This window comes from Eschrichtius robustus, chromosome 5, assembly GCF_028021215.1.
Source record: "Eschrichtius robustus isolate mEscRob2 chromosome 5, mEscRob2.pri, whole genome shotgun sequence".
Classification (NCBI taxonomy): domain Eukaryota; kingdom Metazoa; phylum Chordata; class Mammalia; order Artiodactyla; family Eschrichtiidae; genus Eschrichtius; species Eschrichtius robustus.
Window position 1 is genome coordinate 55993232 of NC_090828.1, and position 18047 is coordinate 56011278.

At 40.1% G+C, this 18047-nt stretch overlaps 1 protein-coding gene across 2 annotated transcripts in view; it reads left to right on the forward strand.

Annotated features, from left to right (window-relative positions):
- Positions 1-18047, forward strand: part of PDE11A (phosphodiesterase 11A) — a 464603-nt gene that overhangs the window by 358629 nt on the left and 87927 nt on the right. The window lies entirely within an intron of this gene.

The window sequence follows — 18047 nt, forward strand, 5'->3', positions numbered from 1 at the left end:
AATCAGAAACAAGTCAGTTGCAGACAGCAAACCCCAAGTATACAGTTGCTCCCAAAGTCCACCGTTCAATTTTGGGTTGATTCATTGTCTCTTCAGGTATTCCACAGATGCAGAGTACCTCAAGTTGATTTTGGGGATTTAATCTGCTGCTCCTGAGGCTGCACAGAGAAATTTCCCTTTCTCTTCTTTGTTCACACAGCTCCTGGGGTTCAGCTTTGGTTTTGGCCCCATCTCTGCATGTAGGCCACCCTCAGGCTTCTGTTCCCACCCAGACAGGACAGGGTTAAAGCAGCAGCTGATTAGGGGCTCTGGCTCACCCATGCGAGGGGAAGGAGGGGCATGGTAGTTATAACTGGAATGCACGGCGAGCCTGCGCCGCCAGAGGCCGACGTGACGTTGAAACAACCTGAGTTGCGCCGTGTGTTCTCCCGGGTAAGTTGTGCCTGGATCACGGGACACTGCCAGTGGCGGGCTGCACAGGCTCCCGGGATGGGAGGTGTCGATAGTGACCTGTGCTTGCACACAGGATTCTTGGTGACTGCAGCAGCAGCCTTAGCGTTTCATGCCCGTCTCTGGGGTCCGTGCTGATAGCCATGGCTCACACCTGTCTCGAGCTCGTTTAGGCGGTGCTCTGAACCCCCTCTCCTCGCGCACCCCTGAAACAATGGTCTCTTGCCTCTTAGGCAGGTCCAGACTTTTTCCCGTACTCCCTCCTGGCTAGCTGTGGTGCACTAGCCCCCTTCAGGCTGTGTTCACGCAGCCAACCCCAGTCCTTTCCCTGGATCTGACCTCCGAAGCCCGAGCCTCAGTTCCCAGCCCCCACCCACCCCGGCACGTGAGCAGACAAGCCTCTCAGGCTGGTGAGTGCTGGACGGCACCGATCCTCTGTGTGGGAATCTCTCCACTTTGCCCTCTGCACCCCTGTTGCTGCGCTCTCCTCCATGGCTCCGAAGCTTCCCCCCCGCCCACCCCCCGTCTCCGCCAGTGAAGGGGCTTCCTAGTGTGTGGAAACTTTTCCTCCTTCACAGCTCCCTCCCAGAGGTGCAAGTCCCGTCCCTATTCTTTTGTCTCTGTTTTTTCTTTTTTCTTTTGCCCTACCTAGTTATGTAGGGGAGTTTCTTGCCTTTTGGGAAGTCTGAGGTCTTCTGCCAGCGTTCAGTAGGTGTTCTGTAGGAGTTGTTCCACATATAGATGTATTTTTGACGTATTTGTGGGGAGGAAGCTGATCTCCACGTCTTACTCCTCCGCCATTTTCTGGACTAGCTCTATTCTGTTTACTCTTGTCTCTCCTTGAGTAGACCATGAGCATCTTAGGATTGGAGTCCACATCTTTTCTTAGGTTGCAATACAAGCTCTATGACCTTGAGAAACTTTTGATCATGATAACTATTTTTAAACCTTTTAAATTATTATAAATATACTTTATAAAGCTGAAGTTTAATGATGATTTAGAATTAAGGCAGAGACACTAAGCTAGAAGTATTTCATCAAATTCTCCCAGGGGTTCCAATGGAGCCCTATATTTCCCCTGCTTAACAGCACTTACCACACTGTATTATAATTGCCTGTTTACCTCTTTGGTCCCCTGACCCACTGTGAACACAAGGACCACAGTGATTTCACAAATGTATCTATAACACAGGGCAGGGCCTGTTGTAGAATTAGGCATGCAATACATGTGTGTTAAGTTGAATTAAATGTAGAGGCCTTCAAAGGGAATGGATAGAGTTGATTCCTCATGGCCTAGTCATTGAAATCTTTTATGTCCACCCTTTCCTTCTTTGAGGCTGATATCAGTATAAAAATAATAATAAGTGTAACAACAGCATGCCAACAACAACCATAATTAATATAACAGTCAGTATGATTTAGTGTTTCCTGTTTCCAAGCACCATGCTAGACTCTTCTTTTATTTTTTAATTTTTATTTATTTATTTATTTATCTTTGGCTGCGTTGGGTCTTCGTTGCTGCGCACGGGCTTTCTCTAGTTGCAGTGAGCAGGGGCTACTCTTCGTTGCGGTGTGTGGGCTTCCCATTGCAATGGCTTCTCTTGTTGCGGAGCACGGGCTCTAGGCACGCAGGCTTCAGTAGTTGTGGCACGCAGGCTCAGTAGTTGTGGCTCGCAGGCTCTAGAGCGCAGGCTCAGTAGTTGTGGTGCACAGGCTTAGTTGCTCCGCGGCATGTGGGATCTTCCCAGGCCAGGGCTCGAACCCGTGTCCCCTGCATTGGCAGGCGGATTCTTAACCACTGCGCCACCAGGGAAGCCCCATGCTAGACTCTTTACGTGTGTTATTTCATTTATGCCTCAGAACAACCATACAAAGTAGTATTATTATTGACTACACAGAGAATGCTTAATCAAGGCTTACTTCAGTTTCTTGCCCACGGCCACTTAGCAAGTAGGAGCCGGAGGTAGGATTAGAGACCATAACTGTTGTGAAGAGTTTTCTAGGCAAGTACAAGGTAAATTTAATAAACAGCTTCAAGAGAAAACAATTACTAGAAAAATTTAAACCATCGTCTTAGTAACATCACTGCACAAATCCCTGATAGAGTCAAGCCTTTCTCTGGAAGGATAGCACTGTTAGTTTGATGTTTCATCCCTTGTTAGCAGTGAATTATTTTTTCCCAATATTTTATTATGAAAAATTTCAAATATAGAAAAAGTCAAAAGAATTGCACAGCAAACCCTCATCAATCTGTGGTTTTTCACTTCCTTGGAGAACCCCTTATACTCTGCCTTCCATCCCCCAAATTTGCACACCACCCAAAGCCACCCCAGCTCTGAGTGCTTGAGGTGGGGATAATGTTTAGAACAATGGTTCTCAGTTGTTAATGGGCACCAGCTTGTTAAACACAAATAGAATTTCTGATTCAGAATTTGACATTGATGTAGTTGGTCTGGTGTCCAACTTTGGGAATCACTGGTTTGGGAAATTTTTCCCTGAAAAACACAAAAGATATTTCTCTGTAGACTCAGAGATAGCATAGCTGTGTCTCTGTGGGTTTCCTTTGCCCTTGTTTTCTTTAATCTTACAAACACTGTAAATCATCTAATATATCAGATTCTCTTTGTAATAGTTACTAGGAAGCCTACAGACAATTTGGCTATCCTTACAAATGCATTGATGCTGCGGCATGCATTTTGTCTAGTAACTTCACTTCTGATCATGTTTTACATTCCTCTCTTTAGTTTCCCTTTGATTTGTCTTTCTGGCCTATTTTTACTTTCGTTTATTCTCTATTATTGCGTGGATCTTTGAAATCCACATTAAACATTTTTTGGGACAAAACAGGTTATGTATATACCACTACTACTAGCAACAACAAAACAACACTTTGATATACCATGTTGAGTAAACTTTAATAAGAAAGCAGTAAACTTTTATAACAGAAACATTTTTTTCAGAGAAAAATTACTTCAGAATGCCCACTTCACTTAGGAACCGTAGGCTTGATGAACAGCCATTTTAAATGAAAGATTCAACACATCATCATCATCTCTCAGAGCTGGTTCTACTTACCTTACACACTGCCTTTAAGATCATTGTAATGTACATAATGCAAGGTGGATTAATCTTATAATCTTTCTTTTAAATAATCTTCTTTCATAAAGAAACTAGAGAAAACATGGAAATATATAATCAAATATTACATCAACTGCATATGTTAAAGAAGAAACACTGGATACCTTTCTTTTAAAAACTTGTACCGAATGGTTTTTAATTTTATTTTAAATGCTATATACTGGGAAAAAAGAAAATCTCTTTTGAAATGACCTGTTTCTGTTGAAATGCAGCATTTAAATTTTCAGTGCTGCTAATGAGAACTGTTTCTTTGATAAACATAAATAATGAGAGCATATTAGAACTATCCAAGAGCCAGGGTTGAGAAGACAGTTCACGTAAGAGAAAGTTTCTCTATTTCAAAAGGGTGTAGTCACTATGATGTTTCTTTTTCTTTTGGTTCTCACCATGACAAGAAAAATATGTGAGAAACATGTTTTCTCATGAAGGTTATGTTGCTGCATGAAAGATAACAAAGGCGGTTTCTGAGATTAATAGGAAACAGTTACAGATAAGATTGTTTCACCAGAATAGCTCAAGCAGAAGTAAAGGAAAGGCCATAAGATTTTTAACTTCTGGTGAAATTCCTGAAAATCACATGTGAAGAGATGATAGAAGTTTCATTCTCCTATTAAGGGGATCAAAGTAATAGGTCTACTCAAGCCTAGAAAACCAAAGTGAATTAAGCAATAATTGAGAATAATTAAAGTTTAGTAAGAGAGGGGAAATGTTGTACCTAGAAGTTTGCATTTCTTTAAACTTTCCTCTCTTTTTCAATATAGAGATTATTGACTACTAATCTTCCTTGCGTTTATGCACTTAAAAAAGACAAATATATAAAATGTCCTTTGACCTGGTTAGCCCTATAATGGGAAGCTTTGCCATTCCATGGGAAGCTTAGGTATTCATAGGTACCAAGACCCTAGGAACAAACAGCCTCTAGTGAAGTTCTTCTCAAACATGAGTGTATATAGTGATCATCTGGGGATTGTGTCCACCTAAGAACCCGTGTTAAACTACAGAGGAGTCAGAAGAAAGCTATGGACCCCTCTCCCCAAATCACACGTAAACACATTCGAGCCAATCCACCTAGCTGATTCAGGGACCTAATTCCTACTCTAAGGGGTATATTTGAAAACCCTACATTATAGAGTGATTATAAATATTAGAGTGATCTATACAACTGCAGAGAAGGAAAAGGTCACTGTAGGACAAGAGAGAATGATTGGGCCCTGCAGCCCCGAGGCCGGACCATGGCAACTGACACTATGTGGCTGACAGGGTCTTGGTGCTCCGGCCAGGTGTCAGGCCTGAGCCTCTGAGGAGGGAGAGCCGAGTTCAGGACACTGGACACCAGAGACTTCCTGGACCCAGGTAACATCAATCGGCGAGAGCCCTCCCAGAGATCTCCGTCTCAACGCTAAGACCCAGCTCCACTCAATGGCCAGCAAGCTACAGTGCTGGACACCCCATGCCAAACAACTAGCAAGACAGAAACACAACCCCACCCATTAGCAGAGAGGCTGCCTAAAATCATAATAAGTTCACAGACACCCCAAACCACACCACCAGATACAGTCCTGCCCACCAGAAAGACAAGATCCAGCCTCATCCACCAGAACACAGGCACCAGTCCCCTCCAGCAGGAAGCCTACACAACCCACTGAACCAACCTTACCCACTGAGGGCAGACACTAAAAACAATGGGAACTATGAACCGGCAGCCTGCCTAAAGGAGACCCCAAACACAGTAAGTTAAGCAAAATGAGAAGACAGAGAAATACACAGCAGATGAAGGAGCAAGGTAAAAACCCACCAGACCAAACAAATGAAGAGGAAATAGACAGTCTACCTGAAAAAGAATTCAGAGTAATGATAGTAAAGATGATCCAAAATCTTGGAAATAGAATGGAGAAAATACAAGAAACGTTTAACAAGGACCTAGAAGAACTAAAGAGCAAACAAATAGTGATGAACAACACAATAAGTGAACTAAAAATTCTCTAGAAGGAATCAATAGTAGAATAACTGAGGCAGAAGAACAGATAAGTGACCTGGAAGATAAAATAGTGGAAATAACTACCGCAGAGCAGAATAAAGAAAAAAGAATGAAAAGAATTGAGGACAGTCTCAGAGACCTCTGGAACAGCATTAAACACACCAACATTCGAATTATAGGGGGTCCCAGAAGAAGAAGAGAAAAAGAAAGGGACTGAGAAAATATTTGAAGAGACTATAGTTGAAAACTTCCCTAATATGGGAAAGGAAATAGTCAAGTCCAGGAAGCGCAGAGAGTCCCATATAGGATAAATCGAAGGAGAAACATGCCAAGACATATATTAATCAAACTATCAAAAATTAAATACAAAGAAAAAATATTAAAAGCAGCATGGGAAAAGCAACAAATAACATACAAGGGAATCCCCATAAGGTTAACAGCTGGTCTTTCAGCAGAAACTCTGCAAGCCAGAAGTGTGTGGCAGGACATATTTAAAGTGATGAAAGGGAAAAACCTACAACCAAGATTACTCTACCCGGCAAGGATCTCATTCAGATTCGACAGAGAAATTAAAACCTTTACAGACAAGCAAAAGCTAAGAGAATTCAGCACCACCAAACCAGCTTTACAACAAATGCTAAAGGAACTCCTCTAGGCAGGAAACACAAGTGAAAGAAAAGACCTACAAAAACCAAACCCAAAACAATTAAGAAAATGGTAATAGGAACATACATATCGATAATTACCTTAAATGTAAATGGATTAAATGCTCCAACCAAAAGACATAAACTGGCTGAATGGATACCAAAAAAAGACCCATACATATGCTGTCTACAAGAGACCCACTTCAGACCTAGGGACACATACAGACTGAAAGTGGAGGGATGCAAAAAGATATTCCATGCAAATGGAAATCAAAAGAAAGCTGAAGTAGCAATTCTCATATCAGACAAAATAGACTTTAAAATAAAGACTATTACAAGAGACAAAGAAGGACACTACATAATGATCAAGGGATCAATCCAAGAAGAAGATATAACAATTGTAAATATTTATGCACCCAACATAAGAGCATCTCAATACGTAAGGCAAATGCTAACAGCCATAAAAGGGGAAATCGACAGTAACACAATCATAGTAGGAGACTTTAACACCCCACTTTCACCAATGGACACATCATCCAAAATGAAAATAAATAAGCAAACACAAGCTTTAAATGATACATTAAACAAGATGAACTTAATTGATATTTATAGAACATTCCATCCAAAAACAACAGAATACACTTTCTTCTCAAGTGCTCATGGAACATTCTCCAGGATAGATCATATCTTGGGTCAAAAATAAAGCCTTGGTAAATTTTTAAAAATTGCAATCTTATCAAGTATCTTTTCTGACCACAACCCTATGAGACTAGATATCAATTACAGGAAAAAGTCTGTAAAAAATACAAACACATGGAGGCTAAACAATACGTTACTAAATAACCAAGAGATCTCTGAAGAAATCCAAGAGAAAATCAAAAACTACCTAGAAACAAATGACAATGAAAACACAATGACCCAAAACCTATGTGATGCAGCAAAATCAGTTCTAAGAGGGAAGTTTATAGCAATACAATCCTACCTCAAGAAACAAGAAACACCTCAAATAAACAACCTAACCTTACACCTAAAGCAATTAGAGAAAGAAGAACAGCAACAACAAAAAAAACAAAGTGAGCAGAAGGAAAGAAATTATAAAGATCAGATCAGAAGTCAATGAAAAAGAAATGAAGGAAGCAATAGCAAAGATCAATAAAACTAAAAGGTGGTTCTTTGAGAAGTTAAAAATAATTGATAAACCATTAGCAAGGCTCATCAAGAAAAAAAGGGAGAAGACTCAAATCAATAGAATTAGAAATGAAAAAGGAGAAGTAGCAACTGACACTGCAGAAATACAAAGGATCATGAGAGATTACTACAGGCAGCTATATGCCAATAAAATGGACAACCTGGAAGAAATGGACAAGTTCTTAGAAAAGCACATCCTTCCGATACTGAACCAGGAAGAAATAGAAAGTATAAACAGACCAATCACAAGCACTGAAATTGAAACTGTGATTAAAAATCTTCCAACAAGGGGCTTCCCTGGTGGCGCAGTGGTTGGCAATCTGCCTGCCAATGCAGGGGACACGGGTTCGAGCCCTGGTCTGGGAAGATCCCACATGCCGCGGAGCAACTAGGCCTGTGAGCCACAACTACTGAGCCTGCGCGTCTGGAGCCTGTGCTCCACAACAAGAGAGGCCGCGATACTGAGAGGCCTGCGCACCGCCATGAAGAGTGGCCCCCGCTGGCCGCAACTAGAGAAAGCCCTCGCACAGAAATGAAGACCCAACAGAGCCAAAAATAAATATTTTTTAAAAATTAATTAATTAAAAAATAATAATTTAAAATCAAAGTTATACATGCACATAGTTTTAAAAGTTAGATCTGCAAGGTTACACGCGCGTGCACACACACACACACACACACACACACACACACACTAGCAGAGCTCTTCCAGTACCAAAATTTTCCCTTACCTAGAGGCAACCACGTTCAAATCATCTAGATACACTTTTTTGGGTATTTGGCAAAGTACGGTGCTTGTGATTTTATTTTTAAATTATTTTCTGATTTAAGCACTATCTACTAACTTCCCCCCATTGAAGATGAAGATGAAGCTGTCTTACACTGTATCTGTCAACCTCTGCTACCTCATACACTATCCCTTCTCACTCCCCAGTATAATAATATAATAACTTTGTTTAGAGAAATATTCAGGGTTTATACTATAATGACTCTGTAAAAGATATTCATAGCTAAGTCATGCAATTTAGTAGGATTACTTTTCCTTTCCTTGACAGCATTTTGTATTCTCAGAGTTAATAACTGTCTTCCTTAATGTGCGCTTAGTTTTCTCCATCCTTATCACTAATTCAACCTCGAAACTCTCCACCAATTGTCTAAATCTCATGTGAAAATATTCAGATACTTTGGGTATTCCATCAGTTTTATGAAGAAGTCTCTGTTGGAACTTTCTGAACTGCAATCTGGACTGGCAGTCTTCTCAACCTGGTATATAGCTTTCATCCTGGATGTTTCTTCACCATAATTTTGGGGATGTCTTCATCTCTCTTTTATTTCTGTATCCCACATCTTTCTCTTTTCTGGCTCTCTCCTTATTTTGGTGAGACATGTCTTCCAATAGCTTCCCAAGAAAAGGTGTGTGTGCTGGGTAAATTTATGAGAGCTTGCATGTCTGAAATGTCTTCATATTATTGTCACATTTGATTGATAGTTTATCTAGATATCAATTTCTAGGTTGGAAATCATGCCATTAGAATTTTTAAGGCATTCTCTATTAGCTTTAGATGTTACTTTTGACAAGTCAGAAGCTATTGTGAATCCATTACCTTTGAAAATGACTCCTTCTCCCTCTCTGTTTTCGCAGGATCTTCTTTTTGCTTCCAGAGTTCTGAAATATCATGAAAATGTGCCTAGGTGTGAGTTTATTTTTAATCATAATCCTAGGTACCTGGTGTGCCCTTTAATCTGGAAAATCATGTCCTTTAATTCTAGGAAAAATTGAAAAATGCACTCTTTGATGATTTCTTCCCTTCTTTCCTTTTCTGGAATTTCCTTTATTTGACCTTTGTACTGGTTTTTTCTTTTCTCTGTTTCCTCCTATATTTCATTTCTTTTCTTTTTTCTCTACTTTCTAGGAAATATTCTCTCTCCTTATTCTTGATATTTTGATATCAGAGTTTTCATTTCTAAGAACTCTTCTTTTTTTGTCTGGGTTTTTAAAAATTTTTTAATAGCACCTTAATTTTGTTTCATGGATTCAATGTCTTCTCTTGCCATTCTGAGGATGTTAATAATTCTACTTAACGTTTTCTTCTCCCTTCAGAGTTTACTTCACTCCCTTCATTTTGTTTTAGTCTCTCTCTTTTTTATTGTGGTTAGAAAACACATAGCATAAATTTATCCTCTTAATTTTTAAGTATTGTTAACTATATTTACATTGTTGTACAACAGATGTCTAGAACATTTTCACCTTGTGTGAATGAAACCGTTTACCCAATGAACAACAACTTCCCATTTCCCCCTCCCTCCTGGCAACCACCATTCTCATTTCTGTCTCTATGAATTTGACTTCTTCAGATACCTCATGTAAGTGGAATCATGCAGTACTTGTCCTTTTGTGATTGGCTTATTTCACTTAGCATAATGTCTTCAGGGTTCATCCATGTTGTACCATATGACAGTATTTCCTTCTTTTTTAAGGCTGAATATTGTTCCATTATGTGTATTCACCACAATGGTAAATACATTCTTAATCCACTCGTTGATGGTTTAGCCTCTTTCTCAATCAGCTTATCCTTCCTTAATCATTGTAATATATTTGACTGCTTTAGAGGTATTAGAAGTTTTCCCTAGCTGTGTGGTGATCTTTGGTTTTCAGCCCCCATTTAAAAATGGGGCTCTGAAAGCTTCTATTAGAGCTTCTGGGGGCTTCTCTGAAGAGGGATCTGACTGACCTGTTTCCTTGGGGAAGCTACCGAATGTCTGTATCTTCGGGCCTTTGCTCTTTAGCTACTCAGATTCCCCGGAGAAGAATCTTCTGGGTGTTACAGGGATGGGGATTGGAGGAGCTCAGCATTGGTATATCAAGTCATTCAGTCCCCTTGTTTCCAGCCTGTATTCCTATCCTCAAGCTCTGCACTGCTGTCCCCCTATCCCAAAGACCTGCTATTATACCCGCTTCAGAGGATAAGCCTCCAGTCTTTATGGAGTGGACATGTGGGACGAAGGACCCGGAGATCTAACTGCTTCTTAGATTCTCCATTTTCTTGTTTATAGCCCTACCTTCATCCCTATTTCCAAAGGTACTTAATTAGCCAATTCCTGAGTATTTGGGGGAGAGGGGTCTGTGGCATAAATCTGTTTACCTCTCAGCTTTTCCCACTTAGCTTATTTTGGTTTTCTTGGGTTTGCTGAATTAATATTCATACATCTGTTTTCTAGCTTTCAAAATTTTGTCATGGTTAAATCCCTTCCCAATTTCTTTATCTTTGAGAATTTATGTCTTTAAAAAAGTCCCTTTATTGTTGTTTTAGTGGGGCTTAAGGAAGGAATAAAAGAAAATGAGTGTGTTTACTCTGCCATCTTTATCTAGAAATCACTGAAATTATCTTTATTAAATGGTGCCTTAAATGATCAGCTTGGAGAACTCAGAGGTAATCCAGCCTTTGGATTTAGCCCCTTTGTTTCTGTGTGCATGGCCTGGCTGCAACCACGTAGACCTCTTTCTCTTGTTCTGTGTCCCCATGTGTTCACTTGTGTCATCCTGACCTCGCTTATTAGGCTGTAAAAATCTCAGAGGCAGATGGCATGCTTCTTTCCCTTAGGGAAGCTCCAGAATGACTCTCTACTTCCATCACATGTTTCAGGGCTTTGCATACAGAGAATGCCATGTACTTAGAATGTTCTGTGCTTGTTGTAATTTGTTCAAATTCAAACTCAAATACAACTGGAAAACCACTTCCCAAGAGGGTAGAAGCCTTGTCCCAGAAGACACAAGTCTTTCTGGTTTCAGGAGAGGAGTCTGGTCCTGCTTTGGCAACCCTCTTACAGCTTGTTGCCAAAGAGCAGAAATGGCAATGGAGACTGCATTGCTGCTCTCCAGGTGCCCCTGTCTCGTGGATTATTAATAGCATATTCCCTGATGCCATTATAAATCCTCTACCCTTCAAAGGCACTAAATTCGCTTAATTATCTTAAAAATTAAAGAATATAGGCGTTTTTTCATTATGAAATGTTAATGGAAAGGAAATAAGAACATTAGGTTGAAAAATGTAAGATGACCTCTGGTTCACCAAGACCCATCCTTATTGACCTTGTCTTTTTTCCCCTACTAGGTTGAGTGATCCACAGTTAAATAATACCAGTCTATAGATCATCCTGAGCCCTGTCGTAAACCCTTGCTGACACTTGTAGGTGCAGAGAAGGTCCCAAGCCTTTCAGGAATGACCATTTTCAGCTATTTTGAGAAGTATGGATAGTTTTCATCTACATTCCTGGGTTCAAGAGCAGTTTCTGGAGAAATCTATGAAGAATAAAGAGTAGTGTGTGTCCTCTGGAGGTGCACATGGAGGTCTAGTCTGCAAAAGATTTGAGAAGAGCATCCCCAAATTTCCTTGTTATAGAGCCATGTGCACCCCATCTCTTCTGATAGGTAGAGAATGGGGCCACATCTTCCAAAACTATAACTACTCTAGCCTTAGGTTATTAACAAAACAAATCAAAGTCAATTTCTCCAAGTGTCAGTCTTCAACTTTTAAATATTTATAAGGTACCATATCCCTAAATCAAAGAGGAGTGCTACAATCTGAAATAACTACTGAATTAATAGCCAGGAAATAACATTTGGATAAAAGAACCATTTACTTCATTGTAACAATAAATGAAAACACAGAATTATGAGTCCTGGAGCTAATTTGAATAATGTTCAAGAAGTGGGACTCTAGCTGTCTGGGGGTACCTGATACCCTTTGACCATTCCTCTTCTTTGTTTGGATCTTAATAGTTAAGTGGTTATCAAAGGGAGTCATAAAACTGTCTCCTCTAAAACTGAAAAGGTAGCTTTACAAAGAGGCTATAAAATGTTAAAATACTATCCTGGATCCCTTGACACAAGAGTATTACATTTTGTGATGCTCAGAAAATGGGAAGAAACAACAAAGTGGGCGGTGGTCCAGCCCTAGAAATTCAAAGGAGAACTGTGTTGCCAAGCCAATCCACTCACCCACTAAGCCCTCTGGACCAAAGGATTCTGGGATGAATGGAATAATGAAGACAGGACACTGCGCTGAGGTGATGTGGAAGGGACTGTGAAGTTGTGTTTTGCCAGCACTGTTTTAGCACTTACTACATACATGCCAGACACTCTTCTAGCACTTTATGTATATTAACTCATTTGATTTCCACAGGGACCCTAAGAGGTAAGGAATATTTCTAATCCCATGTTATAGATGAGCCAACTGAAACAGATGAGAGACAATTTGTTCAAATTTGCATTGTTGTGATTGGCAGAGGTGGATTTGAACCTGAGGAGTCTGGTTCTAGACCCTGGTGCCTAAGCACTATATTGCCTCTAAAAGCAGACTGCTGCCAAGTCGAAGGGTTTCCCATGCCCGCATTATGCAGCTAACTTGGGTGCACCGTGAGCAGTGTTTGTGATTCCCAGATGACTAGCCTGTTGATCCATTTTTTATGATGGGCAGCCTGAATCCATTTGAAGGGACAATGTTTTGGTCTGTACTTATTTGAATCCATTTGGGGAAGTCTCTAAACTTGCAACTGATTTTGGAATAAGCTCCAGTTGTTAGCTTTGTTTTGATTACTGTGAACACAGAATCAGCTCAATACTCCCAAGACTATTCTGCAAAAAATAACTTGTCCTCTGAGGGAGCAGAGGCAGACTTCAGGCAAACCTTAGCTCAGACTCACCAGCAGAGCATTGATGGGACTCTAATATCACCCTTGGCTGGACAAGATAACTTAGTAAAATAAGGGAAGCAGCAAGCAGGTGATACGGTGGGGTGGAGAGCAGGGAGATGAGGGATCCTTCTGTCTGGATGGGATTCTGTGAAGGTTTCTCTTGTATAGTTGGGACACAGCTGAGATATGCTTAAAACACACACGCACTCAGGCTTTAGAGGGACCAGTAGTACTACAAGTAGTTGTTTAGATAGCACACAGGCCCCTGCCCAGTGGTGAAGGGTGAAATTTCAACTAATTTCTATTCTTCCTCAAGAAAGGAGGACACAGGTCCTTTTGAATCTCAGTACAAGTTTGCTTACCTACACCAACTTCCGAACAGGGAAAGCTGGGATACTTAGGTGGCTCACAGATTTATCCACGACATGTGAAACATGGGAAAGATACAGAATTCCAAAAAGAGGGAGCAATAAAGCTTCAGTAGTGCACCGTCAGTTGACCAAGAATATGCTGGCCCAGCACATTCCCAGGCTCCACCAGCTCACTCAATCTATGCACAACACAGAAGCTGCAAAAGGCTGGGAAGCCACCTGGTGGTGTGTGTGGCAGTGATGTGAAGATCTGAGTCCTCCTCGTGTTCTTGGGGCCAGGCATACAACAATGCCATAGTCAACCTCTGCAGTTCATGGGCTAGATTTATATATAGAAGCAGTAAAACTTAGAACCTAAGAGTGAATATAAATGTCTAAGAACTGTGAAGAAATATTTTTTAAAAGAATTATAAGGCCTTATTCTATCTCATATTAAAATAAATAATGAACATAGTATATGTTTTTACGTTAAAACTTAGACTTTATCCCTTTAATTCAGCCGATACCATTTTTACCATGTCACTCCCTCTTTAAATGCCTTTCAGGACTCATTGTGGCTTGCTGAAGGAAGTAAAATTCCTTAGCTTGGTATCCAAGGCTCTTCATAAACTGGTTCTACATTGCCCATCCAGTGTTATCATCTTCTAGTCTTCCATGGATGCATCAGGATGGGCAATTTATTATCCTTTTTCTCATCTCTCCCTCTATGGTTGCAGATTATTCTACCCCTCCACCCACAGGGTTTGACTTCTTCCTTACTCTGCCAATTGAAATTCAAGTCCCATTTTCTGTACAAGCTCATTCCCATTCATCCATTCCTTCTTATTTTTTTTTAACATCTTTATTGGAGTATAACTGCTTTACAATGGTGTGTTAGTTTCTGCTGTATAACAAAGTGAACGAGCTACACGTATACATATATCCCCATATCCCCTCCCTCTTGTGTCTCCCTCCCACCCTCCCGATCCCACCCCTCTAGGTGGACACAAAGCACCGAGCTGATCTCCCTGTGCTATGTGGCTGCTTCCCACTAGCTATCTATTTTACGTTTGGTAGTGTATATGTGTCCATGCCACTCTCTCACTTTGTCCCAGCTTACTCTTCCCCCTCCCCGTGTCCTCAAGTCCATTCTCTACATTTGTGTCCTTATTCCTGTCCTGCCCCTAGGTTCTTCAGAACCTTTTTTTTTTTTAGATTCCATATATATGTGTTAGTATATGGTATTTGTTTTTCTCTTTCTGACTTACTTCACTCTGTATGACAGTCTCTAGGTCCATCCACCTCACTACAAATAACTCAATTTCGTTTCTTTTTATGGCTGAGCAATATTCCACTGTATATATGTGCCACATCTTCTTTATCCATTCATCTGTCGATGGACACTTAGGTTGCTTCCATGTCCTGGCTATTGTAAATAGAGATGCAATGAACATTGTGGTACATGACTCTTTATAAATTATGGTTTTCTCAGGGTATATGCCCAGTAGTGGGACTGTTGAGTCATATGGTAGTTCTATTTTTAGTTTTTTAAGGAAATTCAATACTGTTCTCCATAGTGACTGTATCAATTTACATTCCTACCAACACTGCAAGAGGGTTCCCTTTTGTCCACACCCTCTCCAGCATTTATTGTTTGTAGATTTTTTGATGATGGCCATTCTGACTGGTGTGAGGTGATACCTCATTGTAGTTTTGATTTGCATTTCTCTAATGATTGGTGATGTTGAGCATCCTTTCATGTGTTTGTTGGCAAACTGTATATCTTCTTTGAAGAAATGTCTATTTAGATCTTCTGCCCATTTTCGGATTGGGTAGTTTGTTTCTTTGATATTGGGCTGCATGAGTTGCTCGTATATTTTGGAGATTAATCCTTTGTCAGATGCTTCGTTTGCAAATATTTTCTCCCATTCTGAGGGTTGTCTTTTCGTTTTGTTTATGGTTTCCTTTGCTGTGCAAAAGATTTTAAGTTTCATTAGGTCCCATTTGTTTATTTTTCTTTTAATTTCCATTTCTCTAGGGGGTGGATCAAAAAGGATCTTGCTGTGATTTATGTCATAGAGTGTTCTGCCTATGTTTTCCTCTAAGAGTTTTATAGTCTCTGGCCTTACATTTAGGTCTTTAATCCATTTTGAGTTTATTTTTGTGTATGGTGTTAGGGAGTGTTCGAATTTCATTCTTTTCCATGTAGCTGTCCAGTTTTCTCAGCACCACTATTGAAGAGGCTGTCTTTTCTCCATTGTATATTCTTGCCTCATTTAACAAAGATAAGGTGACCATATGTGTGCGGGTTTATCTCTGGGCTTTCTCTCCTGTTCCATTGATCTATATTTCTGTTTTTGTGTCAGCACCATACTGTCCTGGTTACTGTAGCTTTTTAGTATAGTCTGAAGGCAGGGAGCCTGATTCCGTTTTTCTTTCTCAAGGTTGCTTTGGTTAATCAGGGTCTTTTGTGTTTCCATACAAATTGTGAAATTTTTTGTTCTAGTTCTGTGAAAAAGGCCACTGGTAGTTTGATAGGGATTGCATGAATCTGTAGATTGCTTGGGGTAGTATAGTCATTTTCACAATGTTGATTCTTCCAATCCAAGAACATGGTATATCTCTCCATCTGTTTGTATCATCTTTAATTTCTTTTATCAGTGTCTTATAGTTTTCTGCATACAGGTCTTTTGTCTCCTTAGGTAGGTTTATTCCTAGGTATTTTATTCTTTTTGTTGCAGTGGTAAATGGGAGTGTTTCCTTAATTTCTCTTTCAGATTTTTTATCATTAGTGTATAGGAATGCAAGAGATTTCTGTGCATTAAATTTGTATCCTGCTACTTTACCAAATTCATTGATTAGCTCTAGAAGTTTTCTGGTAGCATCTTTAGGATTCTCTATGTATAGTATCATGTCATCTGCAAACAGTGACAGTTTTACTTCTTCTCTTCTGATTTGGATTCCTTTAATTTCTTTTTCTTCTTTAATTGCTGTGGCTAAAACTTCCAAGACTATGTTGAATAATAGTGGTGAGAATAGGCAACCTTGTCTTGTTCCTGATCTTAGTGGAAATGGTTTCAGTTTTTCACCATTGAGAACGATGTTGGCTGTGGGTTTGTCATATATGGCCTGTATTATGTTGAGGTAAGTTCTCTCTATGCCTACTTTCTGGAGGGTTTTTATCATAAATGGGTGCTGAATTTTGTGGGAAGCTTTTTCTGCACCTATTGAAATGATCATATGGTTTTTATTCTTCAGTTTGTTAATATGGTTTATCACATTGATTAATTTGCATATATTGAAGAATCCTTGCATTCCTGGGATAATGGTATATGATCCTTTTAATGGGCTGTTGGATTCTGTTTGCTAGTATTTTGTTGAGGATTTTTGCATCTATGTTCATCAGTGATATTGGCCTGTAGTTTTCTTCTTTTGTGACATCTTTGTCTGGTTTTGGGATCAGGGCGATGGTGGCCTCATAGAACGAGTTTGGGAGTGTTCCTCCCTCTGCTACATTTTGGAGGAGTTTGAGAAGGAAAGGTGTTAGCTCTTCTCTAAATGTTTGATAGAATTCACCTGTGAAGCCATCTGGTCCCGGGCTTTTGTTTGTTGGAAGATTTTTTTTTTTTTAATTAGTTAAAAAATTTTTGGCTGTGTTGGGTCTTCGTTTCCGTGCGATGGCTTTCTCTAGTTGCGGCAAGCGGGGGCCACTCTTCATCACGATGCACGGGCCTCTCACTATCGCAGCCTCTCTTGTTGCGGAGCACAGGCTCCAGACATGCAGGCTCAGTAGTTGTGGCTCACGGGCCCAGTTGCTCCGCGGCATGTGGGATCTTCCCAGACCAGGGCTCTGGGAAGCTTAGAGTGAGCAGAGTTGGATTTCATTGCTCGGCCAAAGTGGTCCCAGGGCATAAATTACTCTTTGGGTAGTTTACACCCAGTGAATAGACTAGGAATATGAATACCGAATGGTCCCTGATAATCTGAAAACATAGAAATGATTCCCTTACCAAGAGTGGCCCAATGAAACCAGCAAAAATAATTATTCCCAAAGACTTTTTATGCCCTTTAAGTTTGTGTAGGGCAACTGACTGACAGCTGCTTAACATGAGTGTTTTGAAAACACTGAATATGTACGACGAGTATTATAATTACGTTGTGATGTTTTTATAGAATGACACTAAACTATATTGCAAATTTATTCCTTCAATGAAACATATGCTCCAAACATCTCTATCCTATTAAGAAACACATTTTGCACTAGAAATGTGCTGTCTGATCTTTTCCATCTTTCTGAATATACAGAACATGTGTGTAACAAAGAGCAAGTACACAGCTACAGGATATAAGGATGCAAGAAACAAGGCAAAGTGGTGTATTCCCATGTCCTTCTCCTGAATAGTGGCAATTAAAATTCACAGCTGCTGGCTGCCCAGATGTTTCTTGTGTTTAGTGGTCTGTAATATGCATCAGAATATACTGTATGACTGCAGTTTCAGTAAACTAGACTGCTTTGTATTCTAAATTCTGCAGACTAGATCCAGTGTGTATATTTTTTCTTCAGATTAGCTTCCCTCTCCCCTACCCCCTTCATTTGCTTGGGGC